The following is a 23,602-nucleotide window of genomic DNA, read 5'->3' on the forward strand; positions in this document are numbered from 1 at the left end:
CTAAATATGCATTTCTAAACTGCATGATTTATTAAATGGGTTACAAACCAAGAATAATCAAAACAGTCTTTATTGATGTCTTTTAGTATACTTTTTCCATTTTTGATATTTTAAAAATAACTGAGTAAAAGTTTATTTTGTTACAGATATAAGAGTTGGGACTTCCAAAGGAAAATCTAAACACATTGTTTTATGCTCTGTGTCTTAGATTGATGTGTCATAATCTTGAGACCTTAGTAATATTGTGCTTTATTTTGTAAAAATAATTATACATTAATTGTACTTCTTTGTTAGCTTTGAAATTGGGATTGTCATTGCAATATTTTTTAATATTGAAAGGTTAATTGTCAAGTTTATGTTGCTGAGGTTAAAATCACAGATCTTATTCATAAACACATTTTAAGGATAAAAGTTGAAATGATTACTAAAATAGCACACAATTTGTATTAAAGTTTATTAAATATGCTTTTTAGGAAAATCCTGTTATCTTTTTTAAGGCCTGAGAAAGAAATGAAAATTTATTCATTTGAAAGTGATTTCTATTTAGAATATATTCCATATTTTTGCCAGATTAGTCACCAGCCAAGTTTCTGGTGATCAGGTAGTATGTTGAACAATGCAAGAACACAATTTTTTAAGCATATTCATGTAATCACAACTTTAGAAAAATGCAATTCTAAGCATAGAACAATTTGTTAGCAATCAGTAGTGTTTGTTTAGTCAAAATGTTGGTGAGATTTAGGTTTAGTTAGTTTGTTTGTTTTTATGCAGTACTAAAGATTGAACCTAGAGCCTCACACTCATGAGCTATGCTGAGTTATGTTTCTGGCCCTTGTGACCCTTGACCATATTTCTTAGAACTCCTAAAATAGTGATACTTCCAGATAATCATTCCATTTTAACAAATTTGCCTTTATAGAAAAAATGTAGAATTTTTCAGGGTAGCAATATTTTTTTTTCTGTTAAAAATATATGTGCATTTTCCCTATAAAAGCAATTTTGGCTTTATATAATTCTGTGTGTGTGTGTGTGTGTGTGTGTGAGAGAGAGAGAGAGAGAGAGAGAGAGAGAGAGAGAGAGAGAGAGAGATGTGTATCTGAAGTATCTGAATTTCTGAGGGTTTCACATGTAGTTGTTATATCTAATAAACATTCTATTTCACAGCTGAGATTAACTGTTAACTATAACTATTGTAGCAAGACTTTTCATTCAGTCATTAATCATTTTAGTGTATATCCTGAGTTCAATAGATATCAGTAGTTTTAATTTAATTCTTTCTCTTTTTTAGTACTGTGGATTGAACCTACAGGTGCTTTACTACTAAGACACATCCATAGCCCCTTTTTTTTTATTTTGAGACATTGTCTCACTAAGTTGCTTAGGGCCTCGTTAAATTGCAGAGGCTAGCCTCAAACTTGTGATCTCCTGCCTCAGCCTCCCTTGATGCTGGAATTATAGCTGTCCACCACTGTGACTGGATTTAATTATAATTGCCTCTGAAGATTTTAAACAGGAAATTGATAAGGTGTGGTTTATTCTTTGAAATTACATTGGCTGCTCTGAAGAAAATTACTTAATTGGGAGGAGGGGAGAATGGGAGGAGGGAAATGTTTAGAAGATTTTTTATCATCTAGCAAAGAGATCATGATAACTTGGATTAAGATGGAAGCAGTAATAAGAAGTAGAGATGTGGGCTGGGGATGTGGCTCAAGCGGTAGCGTGCTTTCCTGGCATGCGTGCGGCCTGGGTTCGAGCCTCAGCACCACATACCAACAAAGATGTTGTGTCCGCCAAATACTAAAAAATAAATGTTAAAATTCTCTCTCCCTCTCTCTCCTCTCTCTCACTCTTTCTTTAAAAAAAAAAGAAGTAGAGATGTATCTGAGGTTTTTTTTTCCAAGATGAAGCAAACAGGCCTGCTATTATTTGAATATCAGTTTGAGAAGAAGGAAGAATCAGATATGACTTCTAGTTATTTGGCCTGATAACTATGTAAATAATGATAATTATGACAGATATAGAAAGATTAATAGAGCAGATTTATGGGCTAAGATGAAGAAAGAGGGAGGTCTTTAAGAATTCAGTTCTGGATTTGTTCGATTTTCAGTACCAACTTAATATCCTAGTGGAGATGGTAGTTAATTATATGTGTCTGATGCTCAGAAGAAAGCCAGGATTGGAGATATGAATTTGAGCAACATCAGCACATAGATGATATTTAAAAACATGAAACTTGATCAGAATACCTAGGAAGAGTTTAGATAGTAAGAAGGGTGGGCTGAATATTCTAATTTTTAGACGTTAAACAGACATCAAATCCTGAATCAGCATCCAGTAGAGTAGAAGAAACCCAATAGAGTGTGATGTCACAGGATCCATGAATAGAAGTGAGTTGTGAACTCTATCTACTGCCTCTTGAGAACTAAGACAAAGAAGAGCCTTCATTATTGGATTTGGTAAGATGAAAAATGGTTCTTTGTTGAACATAATAGTGAACATGTATTGAATTATTTCTACAGTTCTGGTATTCTTATGCTTTCATATGTGCCATTTAATCTTCACAATAATCTTATGAGATAGTTACTTTGATTATTTTCATTTTATACTTGAGGAAACCAAGATACAGAGAAGTTATATTGCACTTATTGATAGTAACTCACGGAACATTAATCAGAGCCCAAGAGGTTAAGGTTCAAGCTTAAAAATCAGATTTGTTTCCTTTCCTATATAATAAATATGAAGAAAAACTGGAATGAAACTATAATGAAATAGACTTCATAGAGAATCAGAGGTAACTTTTTGCAAAAGTTTTACAGTGAAAGGAGAAGCTAAATGGGATATGAGCTGGAACGAAATGTAAGGTCAAGATCACTTTGTTTTGTATTAGATGAGTGATATTAAATGTGTTTCTGCTGATGGTAATGCTATAGTTGAAAGACGACTTGATGATTTAGGAGAGATTAGGGATGATTTGAGAAATGCAGTTCTTAAATAGCAAAAATGGTGGCCTATGTAGAAGTAAGGAAATTTCTTCTATTTTAATAGAAAGCACATTGTTCAGAGATTCAAATGTAGCTGGATTGAGAGTATTATAGGAAATTGATGTAGGTAATTCTTGTCTTGTGGTTTCTTGTTTCTATAGAGAAATCAGAAGAGCTAATTGGCAATGGTACTTTCCATTTGATATTTTTGGTTATAGGGTAAAACCAATTAGCATTGTTCTATCATGTTTTTCTCCCTTTCTGGAGAAGAGTTTAGCTATTTGGATTTAGGCCCAGAGTAAGGTTTATTCGGGATTATACAAGTAGACAGTTGGATGGAGAGAAAGAGGAACAAAGCAGTTAAAGTGTTTTCAGGGAGTGATTATCGTTCTGGAACATGATGTTTCACAAAGGATGGGTAAAGAGGGGTGAAAAAGAAGAGGAGATCTTTAATAGAAAGTTGTTTGTTAAGATGTCACAAAGGCTGGGTGAACTGGAAGGAGACTGGAGAGGCAAGGGCTTGTGGTCGAGACTAGCAGTGACTGTATCCAGAGTATAACCAGGGCAGTGGGTCGTCCAGATAGAAAAAAAAAAAAATATATATATATATATATATATATATATATATATATATATATATATATATATATGAGAGAGAGAGAGAGAGAGTGAGAGTGTGTGTGTGTGTGTGTGTTGAGGAAATTAAGAATTTGGGAGACCACAGTATGAGGAAGAGGATTATTATTTTTAAAGATGGGTACTAAAATTGCCGAGAATGTGACACAAGTAGTGGAAAAGAGGAAGACAGTAAGCCAGGTACTAGAATTTCAGTGAAATGAGGTCATGTCTTAGCCAAATGACAGTCAAGAGGAACAGTATTGGCTAGTGTGGTCAGATAAAATAATCTTCAGAATATCTGGCAGTTTTGAAGGAAGAAAGGGGGATGAAGTTGTTTTGAAATAATATTGGAAACAAGGTAGGTGGGAAAACACCTATCTACCAGTATCAAGCCTCAAAGTTTCAGAGGGAAAACAGTATTTTCAGGAGGTTACTACAGGCAAGAGCAACTTTCAAAAGCATGCCTGTAGTAGGATGGTTTGGATGGGTAGAGACCAAAGGTAGAGCCACCAGTAATAAGACTGTGGAACTATTTCAGGGAGAGGTGAGGATCAGACAAGGCCAATAGGGTTGGAGAGAGATGTTTGAAAGATCCATCAGAAGCATAACTTGCAGGACTGTTTTAGAAAAAAAATGGTAAGATAATTGGTAATAATATTGGCAGAGAAAGAGAACACAGAAATGAAGGACAGATTTCAGGGGAGGAAACTGAAGGTCTTTTTTGGGGAGGGTACTAGGAACAGAACTCTCAGGAGCGCTCGGCCAATGAGGCACATCCCCAGCCCTATTTTGTATTTTATTTAGAGACAGGGTCTTGCTGAGTTGCTTAGAGCCTTGGTGTTGTTGAAGCTGGCTTTGAACTCTTGATTCTCCTGTCTGGGACCCCTCAGCTGCTGGCATTACAGGTGTGCACCACCGTGCCCAGCTTTTTTTTTTTTTTTTTAAGTCAAATAGTACTAAATTTTTTTTGTTAGGAAAACAGTATTTTGTTTCACTTCTCACTATCTCTTAGTGCTTCTCTCAGGAGGATATTATATTTTTTTCTGTAGTAATTGTCTCCTATAATATTTTTTGTTCATTTCCCCCTTAGAATCCTGTTTGGCAGTTGTTGGCCTTTCTGATTTAATTCTGTATTTTAAATGTTGCTTTTCTTCTATCTTACTCCTACCACCATGAATCTCTACCTAGTGAGGAGACTATTTTCTGAGAGATTTCTTTAATATCATCTTCAAATTCTTAGATAACTTTTTATGGTACCTTATTTTTAAATTCCAAGCGTTCTTTTGCTTATTCCATTTTCATAGCATCCTATAGTTATTTATGGATATAACATCTTCTCATTTCTAAAGACATTAATTACAATTTTTCTTCTATTTTCATTGGCTCTGTTTGCTCTGTATACCTTTTTCCCTTTCATTTTATCATATTCAGAAGTTTCCCTCAATTGTTTATTAATCTCTGTCTGACTTTATATTCACAATACAAATCCCTATATGCTGGTATTTAGCAACAGGTCATTAAAGAACTGAATAGAAGCAGTGTGGGCATAGGTAGGGCTTGTCAGTGGTGGATATTTTTGTTGTTTGTGGTGCCTCAAAACTTTGAGAAGTCATTCCCCCTGGGGCTGTCAAGTTTCTTGGAGAAGCAGCTTCTAATTTTCTAGGGGGACATAGGCCTTGTTCCAGGGCCTGGTGCCAGGTTCCAGATAAACTGACAGTTAAACTGAACGAGTTCATTATACGTTATGTACTGTCAGTTTATCTGGGTTTCTGTCTTGCCAGTACATATACTGTGCTCTCCTTGGTTCTGTAGGCCAAATTAGTTGTTGTTCTCCTCCTTCTCCTCCTCCTCCTCATCTTTCTTTCTTCTTTCCTTTAGTAATCAATGCTTAGAAAACTTTAGATGGTTAATGAGAAAAGCAAGGAAAAAAGCACCCTGTGGAAACAACTAATTAAAAAGAAGAAAAAAAATCAACTATTGTAAAGTCCTTAAAATGAGAAAAAAAATACTGCATTCATACTGACTTCTAATTCAGACATTTCACTTCTATCTGCTTTCTTACAAAAGTTTGTTGGAATTTTTAGTTAACCACTGTATTCTCTTCTGTACTCTTTGTCCTTGTAAATTTGTATATATTTTCTTCAGGAAATTTCTTAGCTATCATTCTAAGGAATGGGACAGATTAATCTGTGTGTGTGATTAATCTGCTATTTTTAATTGGACTTCTTAAGTTTCATTTTGAACATATTGCTATAGATATGCTTGTGGAGATAGAGGTTTGTTGCCAGAGTTGAGAAATTTTACTTAGTGATAGATATTTAGACCTAATCAGATTAATATCATTTTTGAAGCATATCCCAAGGAGTCTGAAGCATGACATTATTTCATTTATTTACTCAACATGTAACTATCAAGCGTCCACTGTGTGCTGGCAAGAAGATGACAGACTAGGATGGAACGTGAGGAAGGAGCTAGAGGTAAGGCAGAGGCAAAGAAGCCATTGAAGAGCACCAAAAGTGGTGGGAGGAGGACATGAAGAGAGATCTCCTATAGTGAGAGTGGGTACATTCAGTAAGGGTGAGCAGAAGGTGTTCTGTAGCATCAAGTAAAGCTAAGGTTCAGGGAGAATGAGTGAGAACTTCTGCTATTTACTGCATCCCTAACATGGTGCTAGATTCTGGGTGAACAAGATTGTCCTAATCTGAAAACTGTAAGAGCTTAATACATGCCATCAGAGATAACAACAATTAATCTTATACTTACCCTATGAGGAGGTGGCCCTAAGAGTTATTAAACAGACTCAGGATGAGCCACCCAACTAAACAGAACTTTGAAGAATTAATAATAGACTCAGAAGTCAGGTGTATTTCCACATGTAACCTTTTTTTTCTTTCAAAGAACAACCTCAGATGATATGTAAGCTTTTGAAGAACAAAGGGATTTTCAGAGGGTTTGGACACATTGACACATTAATACAAAATTACAAAGGAAATTTGAAAATTATTAATCATTTGTAAAGAAAATCTTAAGTATTTCATGGAAAAATATACTTTGAGGCTTTTAATGTTAAAAATAGTATATTTTATTAATATAAATACTATATTTCTGTGACCTCAAAGACTGAGGTGACAAAAATGGGCTATTTATTTGAAAAACAAATTTCCAGTGAACTAATTGGCAATTCAGTGTTTACACTCTCATTAACTTGCTTACTATGATACCCATGGCCCAGGGAAATAACAAAAGTATGGAGTAGTTTACACCAATTACACTTTAAAACTAAAAACTAAATTTTCTTTATTCAAACAGAAAACAATATTTGTGTTCTTACTATTGCCCATTAATATCCTAAATTAAATCAAATGTTGGCTTGAGAAAAACATGCTCCCCCCCAAAGCTACTTTACCTACCTACTGTTAATAATGGCAGTATGCCTGAGAGAAAATATTTTTCAGAAAGGACAGCAGTGTCATGGATTTCCTCTTAAAATTGAGAATACATGTAATTATCTGTCAACCAAAAGAAAGCTGTGCTGTATGTGCAGGGACAAAAGTTGGCAAGGAACACTACCTTATTTTTTCCTAGAAACTGCAGAGCCCTTCCAATCACCCTGTTTCCCTTTTCTCCTTCATGTTCTTCTAGCTGATAGAATCATCACAGAACTTAGAAAAAGGAGAAGCCTTACTGGCTGTTTACTTTTACAGCTCTGGGAACACCTGAAGGCCAGAGGGAGATGAAATCTCTCATTTTTCCTTTTTAGTGGCAACACAGGATGGTGTGGGAGTGGAATGTTTTCTTAATTTGAATACATTTACCAAAAAAACCCACCTAACCCCTACCTCTCTACAGCTCCCACTCCCTCAGCAAAAGGCTTTCCTCCCTTGGTGTAGGCTGAGATGCAAAGTGCTTACACAGATAAATCTAAAAGGTGAATCAGAGAAAGTGTCTCTCAGTAAAATGCTCACCAGTTTTATCTGTTCAATAAAGACCCTAACCTGGATGATCTCAAAACCTCTTTTGTATGCTAACACTTTATTATTCTGAGAGATTAATTTTTGTAATTTTAGGGTGCAGATGTTGGTTTCTAATCTCTACTAAGGACAGAGAGAGCAGCAGCATTTCCTTTGTAGAAGGGTATGTGTGAAATAAAAACAGCTTCCTTCAGGGAGTCTTCCTATGGGCCATGCCCAGCTCCTGCTGGGAAGTAGCAGGACTCAGGAGAGCAGTAGCGACTCACCAGAGTTTGAGTACATGTTTTGTGGGGACTCAGACAAGTCTAAACCCCCTTAAGCCTCAGTTAATTCTTCTAAAAAATGGGCCCAATAAAGCTTAGTCCATAGGTGGATGCAAAGATTAATTATGTAAAGTACCTAATACAATGTTTGGCACATGGAATTGCTTATTATGTCATTTGACTGTACTTATTAATAACGGAAGTAGTATATGCCCTTCTTAGTTTGAATAAATTTACCAAAACAACCACCTAACACCTACCTGTCTACAGCTCCCACTCCCACAGCCAAAGGCTTTCCTCCCTTGGTATAGGATGAGATGCAAAATGCCCACACAGCTAAATCTAAAAGGTGAATCAGAGAAAGTATCTCTCAGTAAAATGCTCACCAGACATACCCATGTACAATTTTCCCAATATTTTGTGCAGTTACAGAGAATTCGCCATTGTTTCCTGATCCCAGAGTGGACCCAGCCTCAGTTTGCCATCACAAGTGCTTTTGAAATACTGTCAAGTATTTGACATTTTCTTCACTCAATTGTAGTGTCATTTTGCAGTTGTTTTGTAAAACATTGGGTCTTTGGAAGTTGCATGATCAGATATCTATCTGAAAATAGGTGTTGCTTTAAGGATTGACTATCTTTTAATGATGTAGATAGAACATTTAGTATAACCAGTTTTTTTGTTTTTATTTGGTAGTACTCTTCCATTTGAATTTAATAAATTAATTCAGGAACATTTTGGTTTTCTCTGGCTAGGTTGTTTTACCTCATTAAATTTGATGCTTGGTTAATATGTCTCTTGGAAACTTATGTAAGTTGTCTTTGGTGGAAATGATGGGAAATTATTCCTCACATTTCATAAGAATGAATTACAAAAAATTCTCAAAAGTTATCACTTTATTATGTCTGATTTGATACTCTAAGAAACAGACACTAAAATAATATTAATCATTCAAGAGGTTATTTGGGTCATCGCCTTGGGGTAAATGGGAATGAAGCCAATGAATCCCAAGAGATCATGATGCAAGTCTGGTCCCTGTGGAGGAGAGAAGAGAAGGATTACAGTTTGGTAGTAAGAGTCTTATTACAATGCAGTTCTAAGAAAAGTTCCACCAGTCTGATGAGTTTCCAACCAAAATTGCAGAGGTGTCCACTTGCAGTTATGGGCCTGCTTTAGAATCCCTTCTGTGCTGAACCACAAGCAAGAAGTAGGCCACTGGCAGGGTGGCCTCAGATAAAATCCTGCTTCTGCAGTAGATATGAGACTCCCATTTCCATGGCCACTACACTTTTATTTATTCCCATAGCCTATGTTACAGTCTTATGTTCTTTGTAATTAATATATTCTCAGCTATTGGTTCACAAAATTATTGAGATACTTGACAGTATTTCAAAAGCACTTGTGATTGCAAACTGAGGCTGGGTCCACTCTGGGATCAGGAAATAAAGAGACAATTTCTGTGTAAAGAATTTGAAAATAATAAAGCTGACGAAAATATTCTGGTCTTTTTTTATCACCATGTGCTGGCAATTCTAAGTGATGTCACTGATAAATACTTCAACCCATCAGGACAGACGACTCCAGCCATCACACCCCCAAACTTTAATGTCACTGCCAGGCTTTCTTTTTCTCTTCTTTTTAATTCCAGCCATGAAAGTGTGCCAAAAAAAAGTTGTACAGTTTTTCTCTCCAGATTCCTGATAGGAATGTACTTAAGAGCATCTTTGGGAATGCTAGATACTGAATGACTTTAATGTTGCAGTACTATATGGTTTCAAAAAGTGAAGACATTACTTTATTTTATTTATTTATCTATTTATAGTTGTAGTTAGACACATACCTTTATTTATTTATTTATTTATTTATTTATTTATTTTTATGTGGTGCTGAGAATCAAACCCAGCTAGATGAGGGTCACTTGAATTACTTCCTTTTCAGTTATCCTTTCCAAGGGAAACCTGGTGATCTCCCAGCAATACAAATATGACCATGTCAAATGCTTCTGCCTTTATCTTTTCCAACATCTTCAATCCTTTTTTACCTCCTTGCTCCACAACTTTTACCACTATAACACAGGCAGGTCCTTCGATGAGTATTCTACATGGTGATTTTCAGCCTATATATACCCCTTGGAACAGTGTTTAGAATCTTGGGAAAGAAACTCTTTGTTCTCTCCACCATTTCTTTTTTCCCTGTCCCCTTTTCTCCATTCTGAGACATATTCTTCTACCAAAGGGCTTGACCCTTAATATGGTAAACAAAGCCACTTTATGAAGTATCCCTGTTTCTCTAATCTTGTCTTTCACCAAGCTCTATTTTGTTACTTTAACTTCTTATACTCCAAACTTCTGAAAATTTCCAGAAGAGACCAATTATTCCTAAATTGTGTGCCTATGCTTAGTTTTCTCTTGTCTTTTTAGAATGCCTCACCATTTTAGCTTCTCCAGTGCGCTCTCTCTCTCTCTCTCTCTCTCTCTCTCTCTCCTTCTCTCTCTCTCTCTCTCTCTCTCTCTCTCTCTCTCTCTCTCTCTCTCTCTCTGTGTTGTAAATGGACCTTTTATTTAATTTATATGTGGTGCTGAGAATTGAATCCAAGGTCTCACACATGCTAGGCTAGTGCTCTACCACTCTCTCTTAAAAAAAAAAGAAAATCTTGAAGTTTTGAAAGCAATCAGCAAATCTCTCAATGTGGGGATTATCTCTTTGGAGATTACTCTGACTCCTTACTCTGCTGGGTTTGGACTCTTTTTTTATTATCAAGGTTGCTATGTATTTTTCTTACTAAGCTTGCTGTGTTATACTATAATTAATTGTTTTAATAGGTCTATAACTGTTACCTATGTCCTCTAGATTTTAAAATTTTATAATATTTTGATTTAATTTAGTTTTTTGACTTCAAGAAATTCAGAGAATTATTCTTAACAGAAGCTAACATCAAAATACGTCAATATTGAAAAAAAATTATATATTTTTAAAGAAACTTTAACTGCTACATAAAACCATATATATTTATGGGGTACCATGTGATGTTTTTGTACACACACACACACACACACACACACTCTTTGTGTCATGTTCAAATGGAGGTAAACATATCTATTTCTTCAAATATTTACTATTCCTTTATGGTGAAAACATTTAAATCTTCTAGCTTTTTAAAATGTATAGTACATTATTGTATAGTCACACTACTATACAGTAGCTCATGAGAATATCTTTCTCTTATCAAATGGCACTTAATATCCCCATCCTTTCTTCTCCCCTACTCTCCCTGGCCTCTGGTAACCTCCAACCTACTATGAATTTCTATGAGATTAGCTGTTTTAGATTAGACAGACCTAAAACAAAAGTAATTTATTTTGTTTAATCACAAAAGTGTGTTTTATACTTGCTGAATTTGGGGAGGGTGCCATCTATTCAAATGGAAACATTGCAACATGTTTTAAAAATATGAAATTACACTACATGCTGGAAAACTTAATTAAAAAAGGTAGGTGAAACTCCAAAAATAAAGTATATATAGGAAGAACAAAGGACTGAAGACCAATCATTAGGGCAACATCTGCCTTCAAAAAGCAAACATTCAGGAGTTGAGTAGACAAAAGATTTGTAGAAGGAGAGCCAGCATAATGTATAAAAACCAGAAAAAGGAGTGTTTTGAAAGCAGAAATGTGATGGAACTAGTATTCCAGGTGGCAAGGGGTCTTGTGAAGTTTCTCTCTGGTGACACCTACTCTGGGAAGCAGCATCCACAAAAAAGGAACCAACATCTCCAGGAATCAAACTGGATAAATTAATTGAGGCTCCAATCTTTTTAGCAAGTAGTTCTTGGCCTTTTTGAGACACATAACTTTTTGAAAAATCTCATAAAATCTAATGACTATCTATCCTTAGGAAAATGCACTTGGGTACACATACATGTGCAATTTTACTTCTAATTTCTCATGGTTCTCTCTACCACTACCTCTAAACCATCCCCACTCAAGCTTTTAAATGGACTTCCACATTACAAGTATGCTTCCACCATCAGATCACAAACAATGCTTGGTCTCTGAGGACAGGTGATATGCTTGAGGATTAAGAATTATTATCTCTGTTCAACTCTTAGTAGGTTTAAACTCATGGAGGCCTTAGGAGAAATCCTTTTTTTCCTTACCATTCTAAGGAGCAATGGACTGAGAAGAAGTATCCCTTGGTGCCTGCTAGTCTTTCCAGCCTGCCAATTGAGCATTTTATGGATTTCTACCTATTGACTAACCAAGGCACTAACTTAGGCTTCTAGCTACTGTGGTTCTGCAAGCCTTGGCTTCCTAAGAGATCTCCTTTAGATTTTTAACCAGAAAATAATTTATTTCATCCATGTCTGGCTTTTGGCACCCCTTCTTTTAAATGACTCACCTTCATTAATTCACTTTTTGAATATAAGAATTTAGGAAAGCAATGAAAACATTCTGGCTTCGAGAAATAGTTGTTTAAATTTTTAAAGGAAAGGGGAACAGAGTGATAATCAACTTTTGTCAATATTAGCTGAAGGAAAGAGCAGTGCTGTGAGAGATTCAGAGAACTCGACAATAAAAAATATTATCTTTGACTGTGATTTATATTATGAAGTTGTTTTGTATGTATTTTATGATTTTATTTTTTCTGAATTAGCATAAAATATTTTTGCAATAACTGTTTCAAGAGAGAAATCAGATGTGTTGGGAAATTGTTTTGGGATTCTAAGTGTATTTATTTGATCTATATGTGTCATTAGTGATTAAGTCTTGATATCTCTTCAAGAGAGAATTTTAGAATTTGATAAATGGAGATTCCTTTAAGTAGAATATGATATTTTGTGAAAAAAAACTAAATGTAGTGAATGTGAAAGAATATTAGTATAGAAATAATTATTATAGTCAATATTATATTTGATTTTTAAAGAATAAAGTGTTTGCATAAAAATGCTGCCCCATTTTATAAGGGGTCTTGGGGGTGATGGGCTAGTCTGGTGCCATGCTGTTGAATTACATTACTCTGCATTTTTCAAAACACATAGAACTGTATACCCCAAAAGTAATTTTTCTTGCATGCAAATTTTAAAAATTAACCAGTATGGAAAGCAGACTAACAAATGGATCGAAATATGTTACAAAAATAACCTCTCTGGAAGGGACATGGAAGAAAGGACTTAACCTAAATAACTTTGGGAAACAATGTTTCATATCTAGGTAGTACAAAGGATCCAGAAGTAAAGACTAAGAAACCATTGCAGATCAAAGGAGTCTTAGGAGGAAGATAAAAGCAGTATGGTAGCCCAGGATAGTATAGGCCATCGAAGGAAAGACTGCAGAAATTCAAATGAAGTCTGCAGTTAAGTTAACAGTGTTGTGCCATGTTAGTTTCTTAGTTTTGATAAATGTGCCTTGGTTATATAAATGTTTATACATGGTTATGTGTTAATGTACCATGGTTATAACTAAGAGGAATATGGGTGAAAGGTACAAGGAAACTCTCAATAATAGTATGTGCTCACCTGTTGTAAGACCAAATTTATTTTCATATAAAAAGTTAAAAAGTGCTGCCTCAAAATCCATAAATTTAAAAGTTAGGCTTTGTTGATTCTAGTAAATACTGGATATTTTGGTATTCTTCTACTTTAATATGATAGGTTGTCATTTGGTAGAAGACCATTTAAACATAGATATAAATGGAATTTAATTAAAGAAATAACTTTATTTTTAGGTCTTAAATAGAAACTAAAACCAAACTGAATAATTTATCAAGACTAAAACAGGTTATGAATGTGCATGTGTGACTGTGTTTCATCCAGCATAATGCTTTTGCCAAACAGAACAAGTGTTTGAAATATTTCCAATAGAATATTATTCACAGAGAACAATGCATGATTTCACACTAAATGCATGAAAAGAAACTGTAATTTTATGGTGTCAGTGGGGGAAAAAACAGCCTACTGTTTATGTCATTGTATCTTCTATTTTAAAAACACAGGGCTGGTGATATAGTTCACTGGTACAGTGCTGGCCTAATGTGCACAGTGCCAGAGGTTTCATCCCCAGCCCCCTACACAAACACAGACACACAGTTCTTAACACTGCCTATTGCCTCCCATCCAGGCAGTGATAATTACTTTATCATCCTGCCCCTCTAAGCTTATGCATTTACATTATCTGGTATGCCATTATAGTTTGGATGTGGAATGTACCCCAAAAGCTTTTGTGATAAAATCATGATCCCCTCATGCAGCAAGGTTTAGGGAAGGGTTTTAAAAGCAAAAAATAAAAAAAATTAAAAAACTGTATCTGGCCCTGGCCCTTTCCTCCTCCCCCACTCCTCCACTTCTGCCACCTTCTTGAGCTGAGCAGTTTTTCTCCAATATACTCTTCCACCTGATGTTTCTGCCTTGGAGCTGTGGACCATGGACTGAACCTCAGAAACCTTGAGCCAAAATCAACCTTTCCTCCTCCAAGTTGTTCTTTCCAGGTATTTTGATCTCGGGGATGAAAAGCTGACCAACACACCTACATAATGGGAATGGGAATAACTGTTTCCCTACAATTCCTGCAATTTTGTTCAGTATAAATCTTAATAATTAAGTTTTTATTTAAATTTACTATAACTATATTTTAACTCTACAATAGATTTGTTTTTTTTCCTCCCTAGAAGTGGTAATTTTCTGATAAATACTGAGAACAGATGAGCTTTGTTTAAATTTTTGAATTTAAAAAGTTGTACAGTTTCAGATCTAAAACTAGAGATAGAGCTTTGTCCCCTTTATACTAATCAGTGGCAGTCCAAAAGTATAATCACTCAAATACAAAATGACTCCTCCAGCTTTTTTGTAACCTGGTCTAAAGGTCTGCCTTACCTCCCCCTCTCTGCCCCCATACTCCTAGTACCCCCTCTGATTTCTCATTACTTACCATTTAATCATTTACTCTAAGTAACATGACTTAACTTCTGTATGGTTGTGTCTTACCTCCCTTTTTAGATTGTAAAGGCCTACTGAACAGATTCAACATTTTAAATTTTTTAAAAATGTTTTAGTGCAGAAAAATGGAATATGTGCAAATATTTGAATTAGTGACCCACGAAACCAAAATATTGCCCTTTACATTGTTCCTAATTTTCCTAAAGACCTAAAAAGAGCATACTACAGGGATACTGCTACATCAATGTTCATAGCAGCACAATTCACAATAGCTAGACTGTGGAACCTATGTAGATGCCCTTCAATAGATGAATGGATAAAAAAAATGTGGCATTTATACACAATGGAGTATTACTCTGCATTTCACACTTTTAATCAAAGCTGACTCGATTGGTGTAGTGCTCAATAAAACATCAATCACCCTCCTTCCCTTCCTCGTTGGTTTCTGCAATAACAAGCTCCAAGCTTGTGATGCCTTGGGCACAATAAAGAACTGAAAGGCAGCGAGTGGCTTCTCTCAGTTCCGCCTGTTAAAGAGCAAAGGAGGGTGTTCTCGTTTATACTTCAGGGGGCTCCATCTGTAGTGACCACAAGTGTCATCACGAGCATTTAGCTACATGAGGAGGTATTCAGAAGTCGGGAGAGGCCAGACTTTTTCCCTTATTGCAAAAGGTGAATTGAGGAAACTCAGGCTCACGTTTAAGCAAAAATGAGTTAAAAGCTTGATTCTTATAAAAAACTTGATTGGGGCGAGGGTGGTCACATTCTGAGAATCTGCATATGGCAGAAATAATCACCCTTTCATTTCTGTACTCATATGAATGAAAAAAAGAAGGAAAGAAAGAAAAAGAGCCAGAAATAATGGTACATGCCGACAATACCAGTGGCTCAGGAGGCTGACGCAGGAGGATCACAAGTTCAAAGCCAACCTCAACCAAAGTGAGGCCCTAAGCAACTCAGGGAGACCCTGTCTCTAAATAAAATACAAAACAGGGCTGGGGATGGGACTCAGTGGTCAAGGGTCCCTGAGTTCAATCCCTGGTACCTAAACCTCCCCCCCAAAAAAACAAAACAAAACAAAAAAAAACACTTGAACCCACGTCCCTCGATTTCACTGAAGTTAAAAGAATTCTAAGAAATCATTTGGTAGTGGAATTTGCTCTCTTAGCTTTAAAAGAATGAATCAAAAAGGATTATAGTACATTCTAATGCAAGGCGAATTTTTTTTCTTTCAGTGGAAAACAATATATTATAAGACATAATAAATTTTCATGTGGAATCTTTAATAAAAGGAGAAAAGAAATTACTTTGACATCAGAGTTTTCACTGTGATGCAAAACAACTAAATCCCTATTTTGGTTCTCAATTTCTTGTAACTGTTGTAGTTGAAAAAAAATATATATATCATATATATATGATATTTATGTGTATTTATAGAATGCATATGACATAATAATATGCATTATACGTACTTCTCAACTACAGCAGTATAATATATATTATATGTAATGTACAATATTATATATTATATTGCTATAGTTGAGCAATATGTAATATTTATATATGAACATGTATTCATATATAATAGCACTTATTATATAATATATTAAAATATATCATTAAATTTTGTATATATATTTATAAAATGTATCATATTATCATATAATATGTAATACATATTTATATATTACATGTATAAATTATAATCATAATACATTTCTACATCATATATAATCATATGTAATGTGTATATATCAAAATATAAATGTTCCCATATTTTATGTGTAGATACACAATATATTAAATATATATATATAAATAAAAGTATATATTTAAATATATTTAGTCTATTAAATATATTATATATGTAATATATTTATATAAAAATATAAATATACAAATATTTATATATTTAAATATATAATATATTTTAAATATTAGATAAATTTATCATTGATGGATTTTATATATTATATAAATATCATATATTGTATTTTTTATATATCATATAAATTCATAAAATATAGAAATACATTTATATAGAGATACAAAATATATAAAATATTATATATCAAATATATACATATGTAATATGTAATACATTCTATATTAAATATATAGATATGTAATATGTAAACATTTCTATAAATCATATATACTCATATATTTAATATAGAATGTATTTTATGTATTATCTATTTATATATTATAAACTATACGTATAAAAACTATATGTATAAAATACTATTTATATATTTATTTTCTGTATTTGTCAATTTATGTATTTACATATTATAAACTATATGTATAAAAACTATATGTATAGATACCTTTGTATACACCACGTCCCATCATTTCAAAGTCATCATCATCTTTTTCTACAAGTGGGTTCAGTAAGGATGACTAATTCAATCGAGCAGTTGGGGTTAGCTCCTGATAAAGCCCTTTCTTGTAGGCCCAAGGTCCACGGTTCAAATCCCAGTCCTGCAAATACAAAAAAAAAAAAAAAAGAAAAAAAGAAAAACAAAATCTCCACCTTGGGTTCTGCAGAGTGGCCATTACCCCAGGCTGACTCGTTGCCAGCTCCCAGTATGATACTCGGGACGATGTGCGGTGAATTAAAGGGGGTGGACCCAGGCGCGTCTTTCTCCAAAGCTCCACTTCTTCACTGATGGAGGAAAAGATCCAAGATGGGATGGAGGCGATGCCTAGGGAACTGGGAGGGATTCTTCAGAAGCACAGGGTGCTCCTGGGCCATGCAACTCCACAGTGCACTCTCCTGCGCTGCGAGGGCCAGGGGTGAGTGTGCAGGAAGATTGACACCGGACATCTGGCCGCTAGGGTGGCCCTTGGTGACACTCTTCCCAGGCACACCATCTTGCTATTCTGCAATTGCCTCCTTTCCTGCCTCAGAAGGTTGCTCTCTGGACACAGAGCAGAGGGCGCCACCTACTGGTCGGCTCTGGTTGCTTCATGGAACCCGTGGCATGGAATTGGTGTTTGATTGATGGGTTTTGTTTTGTTTTGTTTTATTTCTTTGCTAAAAGATGTTTCTCATTGAAATATGGATGTATAGGCGTGAAAAAAATAGAAACAGATAAATATGCATAGGATGTTGATATCACTTATGGATCTTTTTGATATTCCTATCCTAAAATCTTATGAGGAATCAATGAAGAAGGTCAGTCAATTATCCAAAGTTAAGCAGCTGAGAACATGGAATTCAGGCAGGATCCAGACCACGCGCTCTCCTCGCTCCCAAAATATTGCCTCCAGAGGTGGGGAGATGAGAATGAATGAGCAAATCATTGTCCCATCTTCTTATTGGGACAGCTATTTAAAGGACCTGCATAAAGTGATACAAAGTATCTTTAATGGCTTTCGAAAATACCCTCCAGACCCACAAGAGGTGAGACTCTGTTCCCTGATGTATACACCAATGGCTTCTGGTTTATACATTGGCTTTGGCTTATGGAATGCAGAAAGAACATGTTTTTACCAGGAAATCCTTTTTTGTTACACTTAGTCTTAGACTGACCTTCCGTTTTGAATCATTGGAACAAATGGGGTTATCAATGATTATATGTGCACATATGTAATTATATATGCAATTTATCCTCGTGAGGCATACATGCTGTTTTCTTGTACTAGATCATTTGCACACATGCATGTGGTCAGCTATAGATATGGCTTATGGGCACCCTGAGCCATTAAAAGTCACATCTGCCAGAGGAAGGAGAAGACCACCTTTGGTTTTCTTGTAGGAGGTGACATACATGTCAGTTGAGCTGGAACATGCAAGTGGTCCTTTATACTATGGTCTTCTTATATTAGCAAAAAAATGGGATTTATGTGACTGGGGCAATAATGAGAATATGAGGAATTTGCTACACAGGTGTCAACTGATCTCTTTGTGGGTTGAAAGATACCGTGTCCATGTCACTAGATGGATCCCAAAGATGCTAATGCAGAGAGACTCAGCACATGTTCTATGTGACTTTGTTTTCTGTGATAGTATAGCTTTGAATAATGTTGATATCAAGAATAACAACAAATAACCCAATAAGGAAAATGTGCTATAGCTACAGAATGGAATTCTATTCAGCATTAAAAAAGACATTCTGACCAGGCGTGGTGGTGCAGTCCTATAATCCCAGTGGCTCAGGAGGCTGAGGCAGGAGAATGGTGAGTTCAAAGCCAGCCTCAGCCAAAGCGAGGCCAAAAGCAACTCAGGGAGACCCTGTCTCTAAATAAAATGCAAAATAGGGCTGGGGACGGGGCTCAGTGGTCAAGTGCCCCTGAGCTCCATCCCTGGTACCCTCCTGCAAAAAAAAAAAATCTTACAAAAATGCCCTAATATGTATCTATGTCCTCCTTTCCTTCATCTCTCAGGGATACCTTCAGAGGATATTTAGCGGGGAGACGAGGAAATTGGGGTGAGGGAAGTATAGAAAAAAGAAAAAAGGAAGAAGGAATCTGATTCTTCCATCTGAACACCCCAAGTGAGTAACTGCATGATTCTCAGGAGAATCCATGTCTGCCCCAGTGTGACCTTGACGGTGCCTTGGAAATGGTTCAGGGATGTGGGTTCTGGGTGGAGTGAGCTTGCTTCCATGAAGTGCTTCGGTTTCTACCTCAGAAAGAAAGTGCATAAAAATAAATACCACAAAGAAAATATCTTCCTTGATTAAGTTGTTAATATTATAAAGAATTTTTGCATGATTATCACATATGATTAATATGATAACCTCATATGCAATTATATATGACTCTATATCTGAATACTGAATATTTTATTGTTTTATGGCAGATAATTGTGTTTTAATATTATGCAATTGTATTATTAATATTGTATTTAATCATATTAATACAATATATAATTGCATTGTTAAGATGATCTATGATATTTTTAATGTATGTGATGGTACTAATATTACACTTTATTATTTATGTAAAAGTCTATTAAGATAACACCTAATTACATTATTAATGTATGAAATTGCATTAATATATCATTTTATTCTTTATATATACAATTACACCATTAAGATAATATATATAGCCAGATGCGTTGGAACACGCCTGTAATCCCAGCATCTTGGGAGCCTGAGGCAGGAGGATCGGGAACTCAAAGCCAGCCCCAACATCTTGGTGAGGTGCTAAGCAACTCAATGAGAGCTTATCTCCAAATGCAATAAATACAGAAAAGGGCCTAGGGTATGTCTAGGTGGTTAAGCACCCCCTGAATTAACTCCCCAGTGCCAAAAATATCAAATGCAATATCTAATCTCTTGGGTGACCTGAGCCTTTGTTCTTCAGAAATGAGGGACCCCTTGATCCATGCCATATCGCCTGGTGCCAATGGAACTGGGGACCAGGGTTCGACCACAGGCATATTTTAAATCATTTCCTTTCCTGAGAGGGAGACAGACAGGCCATGTGTGTTTTTCCCCTAGCCCCCACGCTGGCTAAAAAGGTTAATGTCCTTCCCCCTCCATTGGTTCAGCCTGCAGGTTGCTTAGCAAGGAGGCTTCAAAGATTGGAAGACGTCAATCTTCCCAGGACACAGACAGAGAAGCTCCTCTTGCAGTAGCTCTTCATGGGAGGGTCTCTGCTCCTGGACATTCCTTCCAAATGTGTACCCCTGAGAGGTCCCCTGCACCCACTGTCCCCCAAACAGGCAAGCAGGTAGGCAAGTTGGCAGCCTGTCACTCTCTGTGATTGCATGTCCTGTTTGGAGTGGCCAGGAGACTTCTTCCCACTGGAGGAATCCGGTGAAGATATTGGACTTGGGTGCTCACCCTGTCTCTAAATAAAATACAAAATAGGGCTGGGGATGTGGGTCAGTGGTCAAGTGCCCCTAAGTTCAATCCCTGGCCTGAGTTCAATCCCTGATACCCACCCACCACCACCAAAGAAAAGAAAAAAACAAAAACAGTACAAGACAGTGGAAGAAAAATACTTGAGTTAACAGCTCAGAATATGTAACTATAAAATTTGAAGTTACTTTTGGGGGTACAAAAATGAATGCCAAAAAAATGGTCAGAAGCAAAGGTTCCTGTTTATTTCCCCTGTTGCATATGTGTGAAATATTTCATGTGTGTGTGTGTGTGTTTCCCTATCTTTAGGGAATAATACTTTCCAATACGGTATCCAGACTGCCATAGGGTAATGTCTTACATGCAAACAAACAAACAAGCAAAAATCAATAAAAATAAAAAAAATAATGGGACCCCCTTGGTTATACTTGCCATAATTCCTGACAGACTGCAGAGGAAAATTCAAACTATTTAATGAGAAAGGCAAAAGGCAAAGCTCTTGATTATTATTTGACTCAGCCAATTTGTCAGGCTTCACCACTTTCAGTGTTCTGCCTCTTGCCTAGTAAACCACCAGCTATGAATGCTTCCATGATCTCCGTTGTCCTCCACTACAGTAAAATTTTTCTCTAAGAACCTACCCTATGTCAATAAAAGCTGGTCACCAGCTCCAGTACTTCTTTACACACCAGGCCCTCCTCCATTCATTTCAAGTCCATCCAGAAGTTCCCAGTCTTCATACTCTTGACACATCTTCACATCTCATTCTTTATGAAAGTGAATCATATGCATATCAAATTGTAAATTGTGGATGAAATGATACATCATATGATGTATATATACTGAAGAAATAGGAATATAAGAATTTTGAATAAAAATTTAAATCAAAATACACATCATGTCCCATATGAATATACTTTCATTGATGTTAAACTGGGTCACTGACAGTAGAAATATGAGGGTTAGTACTCAATATTCACTGAAGTTCATTTTGAGTATTCCGAAATGAATATGTATGTCAAGAAAATGAATATTTCTGAAAAATATCTCCTGAAAAGTTGATTATAAATCCACACAGATAGACATGAAAGAATCAAGGTACTATAAGTATATGACACATATATTTCATGTTTGCAAATTCACTCTCTCTCTCTCTCTATATATATATATATATATATGTAATAGTATGTATGCCAATCGAAATTCATAAGGGGATATATATCCTTCACATATGTACCCAAAATATTCATTTTCCTCTACATTGTTTCATGTCTAAACTTGTTGAGCTCACCACAGATTGAATTTTCAGTTACCTCAGTGTATTGGGGGGCAATGATCTCTTCATGAAATTCGTATTTTCCAAAGTGAGAGTACTCTCAAGAATATACCTGTGATGGCAGTAGGATTATATATATGTATCTAAAAATATACATTGTGACCCAGGCGACAGAGACAGAGAGTCAGGAAGTTACATATTTGTTAATTTTGAAAATTCATGGGAAGTAAAATGAGAAAAATATGTCACAGGTTTTATAATATGTATCTCTCATGAAGCAAAAGGCAAGTCCAAGTATACACCATGCCTCCTATCAAATGCCCCTACTTCTATTCTTTTAGGATTATTTTTATAGATGTTAGCATACGTAGTCAAAGCCTAGAAGGTTAGTGTCAGAGATTCAATATTTCAAATGGCAAAACGGAAAATGAGTCTAATATATATGTTAACACGTGGCACATAAAAATCTTCCACTGTCATCCACCACAATGCCTGGACATTACTATCACCCCAAAGAAGAGATAATGAGAGAAGAAAAGGAAAAAAGTCTATGAATACATATCTGGAATTGGAAATTCTGAGGAACTCACAAACATGGGTGTGGCAGAAGAGATCCCAAAAGTAGAGGACAGGACAAACATTGCACAAACATGGAACTTTGCTGGCCTAATGACTTCGTGACTATCTGCCTCTGACATTTGTGCACTAGAAATATAGCTTTGTGCTTTAGATTCCTTTGTAGTGAGACCATGAAAGCTTGGTCTGTGTCTATGTGAACAGAAGGACATGGGTTTATATTCTCCAATAGGAACAGGAGCCAGCAGAGCTGAATCCTCTCTTTGCAGGTAACTGTGGCCGTTGAGGTATGAATGTCACCCTGGGTGGATTGTGAAGCCTTTGGCTCACCGTCCAGTTTTAATGGCATTTCTTGCAGCTTCCCTGGAAAATTGGTGTTTGTTTTTAAAATACAAAAAGGTCAACCAGGACACAGTGCTACAGGGAGCTCTGTCACGTGGGGTGAGTCAGGGTCTGAAGGAAAAAACACAAACTGGGCTGCAATCCCATATATCTTTCCCACTGGAGCGTAGCAACTTGATATTGAGCATCGCACCCAATCCTCTCCCCACAACAACATGCCTTTACATTTTAGAGTCTGCTGGCTGCACCTTGTCAGTCACATGTCATTTGGAAGCCAATGACAGAACCACAGGGGCCCACCACAGATGTTGGATCACACACCTGCACTCCATTGCTCCAGGCCCAGTTCCCTGCTGGATCCTACTCACTGGCATCTCTGTTCTTCACCATGGTCATAAATTCCACTCAGTCAAAAACAGCACTTGCTGGTTTAGTCATGATGAGCAACAGGAGATCTAAAGGTTCTCCAGGGAATTCTGGTCATTGGATTCTCAAAAACTTCAAGGTATTGGCCTAGCCATATTTCAAGAATGAAGAAGTTGGCACTGTGGGTTTTAATTCATTCTGGAGCCATTAACTGTTGAGGAATCTCCTTTCAGTAAAAGCTCTGGAGATCCCATACAGGCAAGGCTTTTCAAGGAGTGGCGAAAGGTCCCAGGAATCCAGGCCCATTGGGGTCTAAAATGTGAGGTTCATGTGAGTTTTGGCTCTCAACTCTAGCTGAAAAGGCTTTAACAGCAAAATCATGTAAACTCCTGGCTGAGATTCCCAGTGCTCTGGAGAAAGCCACCCTTGGCCTAGATATCAGTTTCCAAAAACTCCTCA

Source organism: Callospermophilus lateralis, unplaced genomic scaffold (assembly GCF_048772815.1).
Source record: "Callospermophilus lateralis isolate mCalLat2 unplaced genomic scaffold, mCalLat2.hap1 Scaffold_101, whole genome shotgun sequence".
NCBI classification, from domain to species: domain Eukaryota; kingdom Metazoa; phylum Chordata; class Mammalia; order Rodentia; family Sciuridae; genus Callospermophilus; species Callospermophilus lateralis.